Genomic DNA, 16,524 nt, shown 5'->3' with positions numbered 1-16,524 from the left:
GATTCAAAAGTCACTCGGTTTCAAAACCTGCCAGTCAAAGTGCAGCACTATTTCAGCTCCAGCCAATCCGCTCCCTGCCAGCTTGAATGAAGCCCCGCCTCCAGCAACAAGTTATGGAATACTACAGGGACTGTTCAGACTGTAATGTAACTTTCTGTGGCAATGTTGACATCAACTGTAAGAAAGACAAATGACACAATAGTAATTAAAATGAATAAGGATATATTTTAGTCAAATAATTACAACCGTTTTCTGTGCGTTTATGTAGTTTCTTTCATTCAAATTATGTTGGGAACTATTTTTCTCAGCATAAGGTTACTGGACAAAATATCAGAATATCAAGGAAAATATAGGATTTTAAGTTTATTTAAAAAATAAACACATACATTGTTTTCTCATACCAATACAGCCCTCTCTGGCTCTAACGTTTGATAGATGACCTTGACTTTTGTCTACTGTTGAGGACCCATAACTCCAGTCGCGGTCATCTACCAGCCCACATTGACCGGCTCTATTGCTTAAACATTATATGAAAATTGAAGTCGATCAACGGATACTCGAAGTCAAAAATTATGTCTACCATGGACAACAAATCAGTGCAGACAGAGATATTATGGAAGAAATCAAAAGACAAGTACAAATTTGATAGATTGCATTTGGAAGAAACCACACGCTGTTGGAAGGAAATCTATACTTTCCTGAAGAGAAGAGTATTTCATTAATGCATACTAGCAGTGCTTACATATGATGTGAAACCTGGTCACTTAAGGCAAAAATAATACAAAAACTTGGAACAACAAGAAGAGATAAAGAAAAAAATAATGCATCCAAGAACAAACCAAGATATGTGACATCATTGAAAGAGTGAAAATGTTAAAATGGCAATGGGCTGGAAGCATTGCAAGAAGAACATATCAGTTCGACAAAGGAATCTATTGAATGGATACCAAGAGATGAAAAAGACCTTGAAGAAATTATGGGAAGATAAAATTATAAGCCATTCATGTGTGGCATGGAAAAGAGAAAGCTGTAGATCAAAGCAATTGGAAACATGTGGATCAATATAGACTAATGGTGATGATATATGCAGTGCATATGTTCATGAATTTAAATTAGACTTTTTTCCCAATCTTCTACACTCTACACTACTCTACACACTACATGCTGTTAAGGGGAAAATGTTTTTTTTTTTTTAATAATTGGATATATCTCTACCCTCCTACATTTTTGGTGGAAGCACCTTTGGCAGCAGTTACAGCTGGGATAGGTCTTTATTAACTTCACACCTAGATTTCACAACATTTGACCATTCGTCTTTCCAAAAATGTTCAAGCATTGTCAAGTTTCTTGAGGAGTATTGATGGACAGCAATCTTGCCACAAATATTGGATTGGATTTAGTTTGGGGCTATTACTGGGCCTCAAGGACTTTGCTATACTTTACTCCATTCACTTCCCTTCTATCCTGACAAGAGCCCCAGTCCTTGCTGATGAGAATCATTCCCATAAAAGGGAAAGTTATTTGGTGGATTTTGCCTCTGACATGGTGGATGTTGAGCTCTCAATACATCCAACCATGACTTTTTCTTGTTTACAATTGATCTTGCTGACTGGGTACTCATGTAATCTGCAAACTGAATTTCCATCTACTATCTATTGCATTAGTCCAGACAGAAGCTTTCATATTGAAAAAAAAACAACAACTGGAAGATTAAATTAGTAGAACTGTTACTATAAGTAAGAAAATATCTATAGATTCACATAGTTTTGTTAGATCCATGGACCTTGGAACGAGATTGAATGATTCATGGCTGAGGTCATTGCCTATACACGGCATTATTGATGTTACTCTTAAATTTCAGCTTCATTCTGACTGAATTTACAGTTACAGTTACATTATTTTATTTCTCAGAGCTGTTATAGTAATGCTCATGTGATGTGTGCTGCATATACTGATGCAATGAAACATCTAAGCATCATCTTGCCTTTATAATTTCCACTCCCTAATAAAATAACCTTTGATGGATCACCTTGCCACAGGTTTGACACTGATGACAGGATATAAGAAATAATGTTTTTAACAAAGCTACTCTGAAAAAGGTGATGTCATGCAAAGACAAACATATTCACACAATTACAAGGTATACCTCTACAAACAGTGCTAATTCAATGGGTTGGGAATCAGTTACACAAAACTCCAAAGCCAAGCTAAGCCAGTCGCTCTACATAATATATATATATATATATACTCAGCAAAAAAATAAACGTCCTCTCACTTTCAACTGCTTTTATTTCTAACAAATTTAACATGTGTAAATATTTGTATGAACATAAAAAGATTCAACAACTAAGACATAAACTGAACAAGTCTCACAGACATGTGACTAACAGAAATGGCATAATGTGTCCCTGAACAAATGGGGGTCAAAATCAAAATTAAGAGTCAGTATCTGGTGTTGCCACCAGCTGCATTAAGCACTGCAGTGCATCTCCTCCTCATGGACTGCACCAGATTTACCAGTTCTTGCTGTGGCCCTAGCCCTCACCCTCCGATCCAACAGGTTCTAGATGTGCACAATGGGATTGAGATCCGGGCTCTTCACTGGCCATGGTGGGTTTATGCTCATAGGCGACATTGTTGCCAGTGATGTCTGGTAAGGACCTGCCTTACAACAGGCTTACAAGCCCTCAGTCCAGCCTCTCTCAGCCTATTGCGGACAGTATGAGCACTGATGGAGGGATTGTGCGCTCCTGGTGTAACTCGGGCAGTTGTTGCCATCCTGTACCTGTCCCGCAGGTGTGATATTCAGATGTACCGATCAGGTGTTGTTACACGTGGTCTGCCACTGCGAGGACGATCAGCTGTCCTTCCCGTCTCCCTGTAGCACTGTCTTAGGCGTCTCACAGTACGGACATTGCAATTTATTGCCCTGGACACATCTGCAGTCCTCATGCCTAAGGCACGTTCACGCAGATGAGCAGGGACCCTGGACATCTTTCTTTTGGTGTTTTTCAGAGTCAGTAGAAAGGTCTCTTTAGTGTCCTAAGTTTTTATAACTGTGACCTTAATTGCCTACAGTCTATAAGCTGTTAGTGTCTTAATAACCGTTCCACAGATGTATGTTCATTAATTGTTTATGGCTCATTGAACAAGCATGGAAAACATTGTTTAAACCCTTTACAATAAAGATCTGTAAAGTTACTTGGATTTTTACAAAATTATCTTTAAACACCGATCAGCCATAACATTATGACCACCTGCCTAATCCTAATATTGTGTAGGTCCCCCTTTTGCCGCCAAAACAGCCCTGACCCGTCGAGGCATGGACTCCACTAGACCTCTGAAGGTGTGCTGTGGTATCTGGCACCAAGACGTCAGCAGCAGATCCTTTAAGTCCTGTAAGTTGCGAGGTGGGGCCTCCATGGATCAGACCTGTTTGTCCAGCACATCCCACAGATGCTCGATTGGATTGAGATCTGGAGAATTTGGAGGCCAAGTCAACACCTTGAACTCATGATTCATCAGACCAGGCCACCTTCCTCCATTGCTCCGTGGTCAAGTTCTGATGCTTACGTGCCCATTGTAGGCGCTTTCGGCAGTGGATAGGGGTCAGCATGGGCACCCTGACTGGTCTGCTACAGTAGAACTACAGTAGCTCGTCTGTTGGATCGGACCACACGGGCCAGCCTTCGCTCCCCACGTGCATCAATGAGTCTTGGCCGCCCATGACCCTGTCGCTGGTTCACCGCTTTTCCTTCCTTGGACCACTTTTGATAGGAACTGACCACTGCAGACCGGGAACACCCCACAAGAGCTGCAGTTTTGGAGATGCTCTGACCCAGTCGTCTAGCCATCACAATTTGGCCCTTGTCACAGTCGCTCAGATCCTTACGCTGCCCATTTTTCCTGCTTCTAACACATCAACTTTGAGGACAAAATGTTCACTTGCTGCCTAATATATCCCATCCCACAGGTGCCTTGATAACGAGATTATCAGTGTTATTCACTTCAGCGGTCAGTGGTCTTAATGTTATGGCTGATCGGTGTATATATATATATATATATATATATATATATATATATATATATATATATATATATGATAGAAAGCACAACGCTCAAATGATGAAGTTTCACAAAGAATGCTAATGATTTAAAAGTGTGGCATACTTTTGAATATTCCTGGAAGAACTCAAGATCAGATCACCCATTGATAAATAAAATTAAAATAAAAACAGGTATGACAAGATCTAGCAGGCAGTAAAACATCAGTTTAAGCAGTAAAAGACATTGGTATGAAATCTAAACTGAAAGCCTAGGACCTTTCAAAAAGAAGAGCCTTGAAATAAGGACTTAATTGATAAATATTTTGACTATATAGCCAAAAGGAAAATAATTTATCCACAGGATATGGTTGAAATTGGCATCAGAAACCTGATCTGGAATACTTCTAGGATTTCTACTTCTAGTAGTGTTTAAAACCATTTACACTTCTATTTAAAACAATAATATTATAAATTACACGAATATAGTATTGTTTGCCAAAAACGGCCTAGAGGATCCCTCGCAATGCAAATTGGAAGCAGATAAAACATTTCACAATTCATATTTCAGACTGAAGTGAAAGCTGTGCTGCCACTGAAAATAGGTCAGTATATTCTATAAAAAGATTTTATTTTTGGAGATCATGTTGACATTGTAATCGATCAATTGATTGGAGCGAACAGAGCTTGTGATAATTTCCCTCAGGGCCCACATGCACTGACGGCAGGTATAGCGCAGTCAGTGAGTCAGACTGGGTGTGCCCCACTCTCAGACACCACCCTGTCTGTCTTTTCTTCAGCTGCAGAAACCATTTACCTTACTGGAGACAGCAAAGCTCACATGTGCCTCTATAGATCTTCTGAGAATTGGGAGGATGTTTGAAAGACAGTCAAATCAAATAGATATTTTATAACAGTATGAAATCTGATATTCATTATAAATATACACATTAAATGAGTGTTGCATCAGACCCATAAAATGTCACAGTTTTATCATGCAATCATTTGTAATTAATAATTAAGTAGTCTTGTGTTGTATTTAAAGGGTCAGACACAGGTAGCTGTGGTGCTGTGGTGTTTTCACCAAAACCTATGGAGGCAGGAAATGAATTGTATTGACAATGGACTATGCAAACGTATCTTTTGGTTTTCCTTTTAATTACACTATTTTCTCAGCTTGTTAATTTATGACGACTTCTTTATATCCTTCAAAGTTAGTTTAGCCATTTTGTAATTGTTTTTTGTTTTGTTCATTTTTTTCTTAAACATAGTAGAAGATAGATGTCTTTCCTTGCTTTAATATCAGTTAATCAGTTTATTATTTATGAATCCATAAACATTTGTTGTTTTCTTTGGGGGGGGGGGGTTCAAGAAGACCAAATTCTCCCACAGGCAATGCAGCATGAAAGACACACCCTTTGAAATTAGGCTTGTGTGATTCCTATGCATGCTGACATTTTAAGCTTACATTGTCATGGAAATAAAAATAAAAACCATTACGCAATCTGCATCATATACATTTTCTGTGGCATGATGTTACATTTTAATTAAATCTTTCAGTTTCAGTGGTTTTGAATAGGATTAACAAGTTAGATGTAAAAACCACATTGGTAACACCTATATAAACACAACATTTAATTCTGAGGTCATATTGAATGCATCTAAAGTAATAACAGCAGGTACTCTGAAAAATCTTTTCCCAGGTGTTGCAGAATCTTGACTCATGCCTCCTGGAGCCCCTGCAAAGAGGCTGCTATTCAAAAACAGGTGTGTTTGGTGAAACATGTTAGTTTCAGTTGACATCATTCCCTGGCAAAGATAAATCAGTAAGTGTAGTCTGCAGTTTAGGGAGGAGATCCACAGAGCTTTTTAGAAGGATGAGCTTGATTAGAGCGAATTAGGAGAAGAAGTCGGGACACAGGACTGGGGCTTGGGTTCTGCCTCTGATGCACTGCAGCTGTGAATCAGATCGACAGAGGCAGGGAAGCCAATTATTAAGATTTACTCTGAACTGTATTGGGTGTGTGATAAGGTGTGTACATTTCAAGCTGAACATGTGCCAAACACTTAGCAGAAAAAATTGCCATAATTACTGCTCTCAGTATTTAAAAGCTGGCAAGTTTTCAAGCCCTGACTCAAGTTACAAGGTGTGTTTGTGTGAAACAATAAAAGGTGGAAGTTTTTAAGGACCACTGACTGCATTCAGTTTAATCTATAAGATTCTGAAATATATTGATATTTTTTAATAATTTGTTAACTAAACATATTTTTATAGTTTTCAGGATCCTGCGCCAAGACCAGCTTTTTCCTTGAGGAAAACCTGGTGCCCTTTTCCATCTAACATTTTACGCCATTCACACTCATCTGCTGTACGTAATTCTACATTTCACATTTGTAAATATGGAAAACTCTATATGCAACTGTTTAGTATGTTTGTCTCAGGATACACAGTGCTCAAAAAGGATCATACTGGGTCACATCTGTAACAATAATAGTACGGTTATTTTCTGAGCTTCCTGTCTGAAAGCAGAATTTGCTCCCAGTCTTATGAATGTCATTGTAAATGTTAAAAAGGGCAAATCTAAACAAGAATGCTGAAAGCATGAATTAATTTTATATTTTGGTTTCACTGAAGTATAGTGTTGGGAAATTGGCAATGGCTGCACTTGAGAAGTGGCTTGGAGAGTATTCCTGATAGTGCTCTTTAAGATATCACTTTCTACTTTTGATAATTTCATTAGCTGGTTTTGTGCAGTTCCATACATTGAAATTTGAATTTAGCGTCCAAAGGTGAGTAAGTAATAACTTTGGGTGGGGCTTTTCTCCTGTGCACTAGCGGTGCACCTGTCAGGATAGGAAGCTGGGCAATGGCTTATTACAGATTTCACTTTGATCTAGGGAGGGAAAATTATTTTATTATCCTCAGAGCTCCACAATGATACATTCTCTGAATTCTGGCCCATGAAGGTACAATGCCAGGTTCAGAACAAGTCACCCTCTAATGATCAATTCTCTTTTCTCGGGTGAAGCATCAATGACTTCAATACTTATGTGTACACAGTCAGACAATTGACATTATCAAAAGATCACATAGGAATCTGATGTGTGCATGTAAACAGAGCACTCTAATGCAATATTAGAACATAAAACTGATATGAAAATCATAGGTTATATAAGAGGAAGCTTCAGGCCATGCAGTCAGCACAAAGGTTTCATTTGGTTTTATGTATATAAGTGTTTTCATTGTAAATGCCTGTTCATTATTCGACATGCCTGCAGCTGCAGCACAGTTTTGTTTGCATGCAGATACTCACACGTGTGCTTTGTTGGTAGTAAAATAAAACCTTGATGAATTATTTACAACCATTCTCCACCTATTGCATGTCAGACTGGAAATAAAAAAGGTGGCATTATCAGCAGAGAGAGACATTTGGTGAATACTTTTGAGGTGATTGGGTCATTGCACAAGTACTTGTTAACTGTTTTGTACGTTAAATATTGTAGAGCAGTACTCTAACAATGTCCTTTGAACGTTTGCAGTACTGTGCCGATTTGTTTGTTTTCTGTTTAATGGTAAACAAGTAAATGCTTTTTCTATTATTTTTCAAATCGTGCTTGGGTGCTGAGAGGCGGCAGATCAGGTCTGGGTGTGTCTTGTTTGGTGAACCAACACCCTGCCTCGGAATTTCACTCCTGGCTGAGCACAGCCCACATTGCACTGCAGGACTAACTTCACTCCACCATTGAAACACTTTCACTTCAAAAAACAACAAAGATAAGAATGTCTGCCTGGGACTGAGCTGAAATGTATAGTCCAGACATTTTAAACTTATGTTTATTTGAACAATATTGGAGGGGGGGATGTAACAAAAAATAAATGCAACACAGTCCATTACACTGACAGTAAATGTGAATGAAAAGATATCTCACGCATTGTTAGTACACTAAATGTTAATACACTAAATGTAATGCCTTTATGTGTGTAAGATTCTTGTAAGAGTATAGTATGAAATTACAGGATATCTGAGAACAGGTAAACTGCAGTAATTACAATATATTAAAAGGAGGTGATTCTCTCTGCATAACAAATAAACAGATACATTAAAGATCTCTATCTCATAGGTTTATACTGCATTTACAAATCTATAAATAATTCACTGCATAATCATTTTATTTATTATTTTTCTTTTAAGAAACACTACAAATGATTTGGAAAAATAATGTGAAGAAAGATTAATGACTTCCTGATTAATGAAAGTTGTGCACATGATGCTCTTTTTGTGTGCATAGTGCATAATGTTTGTGAGTGACTTTTCTTTGAATTTTACCTTCCAGCAAAAATACTGCTAGGTGTAATTTTAATCATGACTTGCATAAGTTTTTATGTGTGAAAGTAAGTGTGATACAACCCCAAAACTGTGAAACTCAGACCAATCCATTCTAAAGCTTCAATGCAAAGCTGAATACTTTATTATGCATTGCAATCCATCACTGAAACTAAAATACTGCTTCAAATGGGTATACATTTTGGACTCTCCTTTCTATATTTTTATGATTTTTGGTGATTGCTTTGGAAATATTCTAAAACTTTTTTTGAACACAACAGGCAACAGGGTGTTGCCAAGGAACATATCAAGCTTGGTGATGCATTTTTCAAATATTGTATGTTTGTTTTGCTGAGTGTCCTAGACAACATGGTTGAAAAAATATGCATAGTATTAATTCATGCACACCATAGAAGCATTGGTTTGTACTGATTATCCACATCTTTGCACAGCTTATTCATTTTTAAACTACCCTTCCTTGAAAATGAGATGCTTAGATTTGTGTTACGTTTTCCACTACAAATCTTTACATAATTCAGAAGTTAAAGGTTTCTGACATTCAGTACTTTAAAAAATTGACTGTTTTATAGTTTTTATTAATAGAACCAACATAAGACACACAATTCATTTATACATTTTAACTTCAGTTTCATAAAATAGAAATATTAGTATGCCAGGTCCATCCCATTGACTTTTGTGGGGCACTTTTTGACTCTACACGTAGTTACAAAACGTATCTGTTCTAAAATAAATAAAAATCCAACAACATTTTATTTTTAAACAGATAGAAAAACCAGGATTATGCATGGGCATAAATGCAAAGCTTGACACTCAGTGTGTCATATGACTTCCCCTTACATAAAATTTAAACCGGGAGTGACTTGTAAACACATTTTGTGAAGTAAAGGGATTCACAGGAGTGGGCTGTTTCATGATAAAGGGACAAGACTGAACACATTTTATTTGAACACTGAATGATAAAGTGCCAGGGTTTTTGGTGGTTAGCCTAGTGCAAAATCCTTACCCAGACAGAGAAAAAGGCTGAGAAAGGGTCATGTTTCTGCATCAGCTTGGGTAGCTCAACCATTTGCCATTCCATGCCATGCAAAACTAAACAATTATAGCTCTCTACCAAACTCCCCGAAATACTATACAGTCCTTATTTCCATTCACAGTTTTCATAAACGGTAAGCTCAATCAGGGTTTCAAGCTTTTTAACAAGGTTGTGACAGTATGAGCTAGGCAGGGTGTGGAAGAACAGGATCTCAGGACACAGCAATTTCAAATACTTTTTTTTTTTTTACAATATTATGTTATATCCACTAAAGACCAAAGAGCAAACAATTAAATAAATAAATAAAATAAAACAAAAACCTAACTCTTCTTTGAGTTTTAGCTCAACTTTATCTTTTTAAGTTCCCTCTCTAAAACTGGGTAACTAAGCTGCTGCCCAGTGCAAACAGTACTGAAAGGAAGTGGAAAGCTGCAATCAACACAGACGTTCAGTTACCAGGTGCAATTTCATCAGCTGATACAGGGTACATTCCAGAGGGAGTTTGTAATCCAAAACAAGGGAAAGCCAAGTACTTTTTCCTTTCTTCTCCCCTTTTTCACTTTTTTTGCACATACTGCCTCTTAGCCACCTTGTCAAAGTCCACAAGTGGAATGAGCCCAAGAGGAGTGTTTGGGGTCCTTGTTTTGTACAGGCAGGCCCTGTGTATGGGTCACCTGACTGCCTGAGGAGGTCATCTGACCCAGAGGAACTCGCCATTGCCAGGGCTTCAGGGAGCTGTAGTCTTATCCCATAGTGTTGTAGGCCCAGCAGCAAGAAAGTATAACATTGTGCAGTACCTATAATATGCATACTGAGTTATATATGTGTGCCTGTTGTGCTTCAGGGGCTGATTTAGGTCATGCATTTACGAGGTATGGAGATCAGTGAAGAGCGGTGGCCATTTTATGTTTTTCGCGAACAGGTTACAATTCCAAACAAGCATTACAAGTTTTTGGCTTGGGGTTTGGTGTACACTGTTACACTTTTTTATTTCATGCATAAAAAAAATGCCTCTGCTCTGTGTAAGTGAAACTGATTAGATTCTCTTCTCATCCTCTTGTCACAGATTCAGACATGACTACCTTGTGAGGCGTCACTCCTTCGGGTGGGACACTCTGAATCTTTTTCGTTGGCAGCAGCTGGGTGTGGTGACTATTTATTTTATTCCCCCTTTGAAACAGCGCTCTCCCTGCTGCAGATTTGAAGAGGGATTAATGAAACTCTGCCAAACTTATATTAATCATTCTGGGATAAAGTATCTGCCCTATCTTGACATGCCTTTGACTGGAAATCTTGCCTGCTGTAACTTGCGCAGACCTTAAAAAACATACACACACAATAAAGAAAAGGCTGCCACGAAAAGGACAACATGTTACAGCTGTTACAAGATAAGGGGGAGCGCGAGTTCTGTCTCAAGAGTTCAGATTTAATGCTTTAGCTTTTTTTTTCCAATGTGTAAGTTCAGAGCAGATCGAAAAATGCAAATGTGTGTGTAGGTGTGTTAGTGTTAGTGGGGGTTGCATTAAAACCCTGAGGATCATTAATCTACGTATCTATTTTGAAACCTTGAATTACAAAGGTGTGGGCACTTCAGGAGGTGTGGTATTATCTGATTTTGTCTTGTTAGTCTAATTAGAAGGAAACATAATGAATTTTGTGATTGTGGTAAAAGTGTCAGTGTAAGAAAAAAAAATGTTTTAGTGAATAAGCAATCATAATTCTCACTGTAACTGTAAAACATAATGCTATTTGATTAGCAGCTTCATGCTTGTAATAGTATAGTTAAGACATTAATAAGAAATAAGAAATCTAATCCATTACTTTTTATTATTCATATATAACACATGACAGTTATAAGTTAAAGGTGGTAAAGCATGATCAATTAATTATATATTTTTAATTGATTTCCATATGTGTACCATTCACACACACACACACACATCATCTTTATTAATTATTAAATCCCATGACAACAGCTGCATCTCAGCCACATTAAATAAGTAATACCAAATACACCTGAGACCTGCTAGTGTCTGCATCACAGAGTGCACTTCAAAGTCCGCTTTGAAACCTTTGTTGTGCATTCAAACATGATTAACAGAAGAACTGTACACTGTATTAAACTTCTTAGACTATATTACATATGAAGTATTGTGGACAGTAATTCGTTTTAAGAGTTCAGAGCACTATGTTTCAGGTTATACTTTATTCTGTAGGAAAGTCTATATACAGTCGAAGGAGATAATGATTGACCGGAACCTACATGAACAGATAAGCAGTGTTGCTCACAGATGCACCAGACTTTGGCAGACAGTTATAAACAATTGATTCATTGATTGAGTAATGAGAAAAAACAGGTGGGGCTGTAATATGTTGTGTCACCAAGACAGATTTTGAGTCCTGTTTAAAATACACCTCTGAAACTAGACTAGAATTAACCTACGTCGTTTGCATGCTCGTATGATTGTATTTTTATGACATTCTCTTCCTTCCATTGTACTTTTTCTAATTCATTAATTCAACAAGTGCTCTTATTGTTTGCATTTGGCTAATTATTAGCTGAAATAGCATTTGATTAAGCATTGAGCGTGATTTAAATTCCCAAGCTATAGTTATAGCCTTGCCTTCACAGAGAAAAAGGGTTTAGGAACAAAACTGCATGTAGTAGTAGTAGTAGTAGTAAGATATCACATGGATGTAGTTCTTTTTAATATATAATAATAATAATAATAATAATAATAATAATAATAATAATATATCACAGATGCAAGTGTGCTAAGATTAAACAAGTCACACTTAGTTAATTTATCCAGTCCTTGTACTCAGATTTGGACTGATATGCTTGGTAAATATGTATCCATTTAAAAGGCAAAATGAGTGTGAAAATACATAACTTATGAATACACTTACACATGGTGATGTATTTACAATCTTTAGAGCAATTAACAAAGTAAACCTCAAAACCCCAAGCAAGGACTACCATATTTCTATTTTTATCTAGACATTTTCAGTGTGAACAATTATCAGTCACAAACCCACTTTTCACAGTTTTCTGAGGTGCTTTCCATCTCTCTCATAATACAAAAAACAGATATGTTGGGTTGCTTTTTGTTTTTTTGTTTGTTCTTTGCAGTTGTAGTTTCATGGGAATGTGATTTTTAATATGGGTCTACATTTGGGTCTGAAGTTATTTTGACGTATTTAGAAGCGCAAATAGGAGGTATTTTTTTGCACATAAAGTTGTTGCGATTACAAACAAACATGAAAATGAATTTTCTGTAATTGTTTTATATTCTATGTTATCCGGTTAAAATGGCACCATTTCTCCACCAGACCTGTCTAATACTCAATGAGGAATGTTGCTCTGTTAACTCAGGCCCTCGGGCAATGTTTCAAAACATCTTGTCACTGTTTCTGAATGTCACTCCCCACAGCTGGGCTAATTAAATGCTGTGAGAATATTCTTCCACACAGTCTGCATTAGACCACCAGTAACCCCTCACTGGAAAGCAGTCACTTCTTTATCTGATGGCATTTGGACATTAACTAGGTGGCTGTGCTTGCAGCCACACATCTCTATGTGTGTTGCATTGTTGAACACTATGCAGTTACCAATCAGGAGAGACCATTGCCTTCTGCAATCATATACTTGATTGGCAGAAATGCTAAATTGCCTAGTTCTTACTAGAGCAAGTGTACGTAAGGATTAATCCTTTCATCTTATCAACTGGATTTGGAGTCCATGTTGAAGAAAAAGCAATGCATGAAAACATTGTGTTAAAACATTTTGTAACAATCCAAATATTTGCATATATAATCCTCACATTTCTCTTTACTGAGACAAAGTACATTCCATGCTTATGATTTTATAGTTCTATTTTATGTTTGCATTCAACTGTGGCGAAGGTGTCAATGCATACATGGAAATCTAATACCTGCATTCGAAAATCAAAAGAATTTAGCAGAGAGAAATAAGCCTGAGCACTGAATCAAGAGATCTAAGAGTCATGTTTATATGAATATAAATTGATTTAAACCTTGTTTTGCTAATGTTTTACTAAATAGGGACTTTTAATAATGAATGTATCTTCTATTTTTTATGAATGGTAGATTTCCTTAATATACACATATTTTTCATGATAAGTAGTATACATTATAGAGTAAAACAATAAATATTAATCAAATAAAATACATTATATTACTGACAAAAAATGTTAATGTGTTCATTCTATTCCATGGACTATTGAACTAAAACTTACAACTTAACAGTCTTAATTTGACTTCATGATGTAACACGGTTATGAAATGAATAATTATTTAAAACCAGGATAAGGTTTACAGGCTTACTTAATGTACAATATGCTAGCAATTGAATGTTCCATATACACTTTTTATATGTAAATGGTGACAAAATGAAACACACAGTTAACCTATGACATTCTCACGACATCACAGCTCTTCCAAATGATTGATTAAACTGCTCTGTCTTTTCTATTGCCAAGCCCATTAAAAACATTCTGCAGATTAGATTTGCATATTACTTATGTCGGTAATATTCTTAAGAACATCAAATGAAAGAGCAATGCATGCATTTCTGGAATGGGGTGTAATTTATATTAAGAAAGGAATTTGGACAGATCTGAAGAGGACACTCAAGTCATCACCAGATTTATGAAATTCATGTCATTAGTTATAAACACATTTGTTACTGTGAAACAAAAACAATACAAAAATAATAAAATCCTCATTAGATATTAAAAAGGATGTAGAAGGATTTTACGTTGTGCATTCAGGTTCTCTTGAATACTTGGATTTCCATACAATTTTTAACATTGGACTTTATATAATGACATTTCAGGAGTAGACAACACAAATTCCATTCACTCCCATGCAATAAAGTAAACACCTGGCCACTAACACACACCCCACCTCCTCCCCAGTCACTGCCTCTGCTTCCCTCAGTAAAGTCAAACCTTAACATAATTAACTCCTCACCTCAATACATAATCCGGGTTGTAAACTACTCAAATGGTAATTACCATAAGCCAATGAGAGAGAGGACTTGTTAGAGAAAGTGAACTCTGGCGCAGTGTATTTCATGTTGCACACCTACACTTTATAGATTAGGACCTTAATAAAGATTTTAAAGACAATGTTTAGCACCCATTTTCAAGGGTCAACATGTTTTCTATTTGCTTGATTGGTTTGTTTTTGTTGTTTGTTTGTTTTGGTTAAGCATGAAGTACATTAGAAATCAGTCAGTGATTGCTTGGTTTTTCCGTAAATGATAACATTTAGAAATCATAAATAAGGGCATTATATTCCTAAAATGTTGGAATTTACCATCTGAGTCACAAAACTTCTTGAATAAACATGTTAACACAGGTACAAGCCTCAGGAAGCCCATGTTTATTTGGAGCTTCGGATTAATGCACTTGCTCAGACACACCCAAAGTACAAACCTGAAGTCTGATAGTGGTCATTTATTTGCCAGCGGCTTCTTGCTTCTGTCTGTAAACCCTGCCATCAAGCTAATTCAGTCCTTTAAACTATGCTACTTTTGGACGTTTATATTGGCCGGTAGAGAGACAGCAATCAAATGAATGCAGTTAAATATGATTCAATGAGTTGAAGTATGATTCTGTGTGATACTGGTAATGATTGACAGTACTTCAGGAATCAGCTACTTCTCTGTGTAAGGTGTGTTGTGTTGCCTTTTGACTTATCGTTTGTCTTCCTGGTACTCCCACGCCCCCTGTAGGAGGAGGTGGAGGAACAGTCATCCACTTCAAAAGACTTGAAATTGTACAACCTTTACATTCATTGAAGATGTCAGTGGTGCACAAGGTGATCTCAGGTAGACATAAAGAAAAGTAATCTATTATAATCTGTTAATAATCTATTACAGGATTTGATCATCTGTGATTGAGGATGCTTATGAAATGACATGTTCTGTAGTTCATTGATTGTAACACATACAGTATTTTCTTCAAGGATGACTGATATTAAGGAGAGGTTTGATTCCAGGATAGTACAGTTTGGTTTGTATACCTTCAGCTGTTAATTAATATCTTACACATATATCTTTGTCTTATTAACATGTCTAAATATCTGCATAGAGAGATACCAAACCATTACTATATTTTGTACTATTACTGAACAATAGTATAAAATAGTACTTAATATTGTACTGTTTGTGAAATTTAAATGTGTGCATTTAAATAAATAGTGTTTAAATACAATTAATTGGATGGTAGACAAAGTAATAAAAGTTATAAAAAGTCAATAAAGCAATAAAAAAGGCAAATTAAATGCTAGGGAATATTGTCAAAAGTGTAGAATTGAGAACAAGGGCAGTGATGTTCAGACTGTACAATGCACTAGTTAGAGCTCATCTGGATACTGTGTGCAGTTCTGGGCTCCACACTTCAAGAAAGATATCGCTGCTCTAGAGGCAGTTCAGAGGAGAGCAACCAGACTTATTCCAGGTCTGAAGGGAATGTCCTACTGAGAGACTGAGGACCTGAACCTTTTCACCCTTTTCACTACGTGGGGACTTGATTCAAGTCTTCAAAATCATGAAAGGCATCGACCACATCAAACCAGAGGAGCTTTTCCAGATCAGCAGGGACACACGCACCCGGGGACACAAATGGAAATTGGGCTTCAAGGCATTCATGACAGAAAACAGGAGACACTTCTTCACACAGAGAGGCGTCACAATCTTAACAAACTCCCCAGCGATGTGATTGAAGCTGAAAATTTGGGAACATTTAAAAATAGACTGGATAGGATCCTTGGATCACTTAGTTATTAATGAACATTAAACAAGCAAGATGGGTCGAATGGCCTCTCATTTGTAAACTTTGTTATTTTTGGTATTTGGTAAAGTACTTTATAAATAGCATTTAATGCACAGATATTCGGTCAATGTGTTGAAACATAATGTATATTCTCTGCAATATACAGGCCAAACCACGATTTGTATAATTTGCCTAGAAAGTTATGAATTAAAATGGCTTCTGTCCTAGGAACCAAACAAGAAAAAGCAATGCATTTGATACTATGTGTCAACAGATGGCAGTAGAAGCTAAATTGAACA

This window comes from Amia ocellicauda, chromosome 2, assembly GCF_036373705.1.
Source record: "Amia ocellicauda isolate fAmiCal2 chromosome 2, fAmiCal2.hap1, whole genome shotgun sequence".
NCBI classification, from domain to species: Eukaryota; Metazoa; Chordata; class Actinopteri; order Amiiformes; family Amiidae; genus Amia; species Amia ocellicauda.
The sequence above is the reverse complement of the archived record's forward strand: the minus strand, read 5'-3'. Positions refer to the sequence as shown.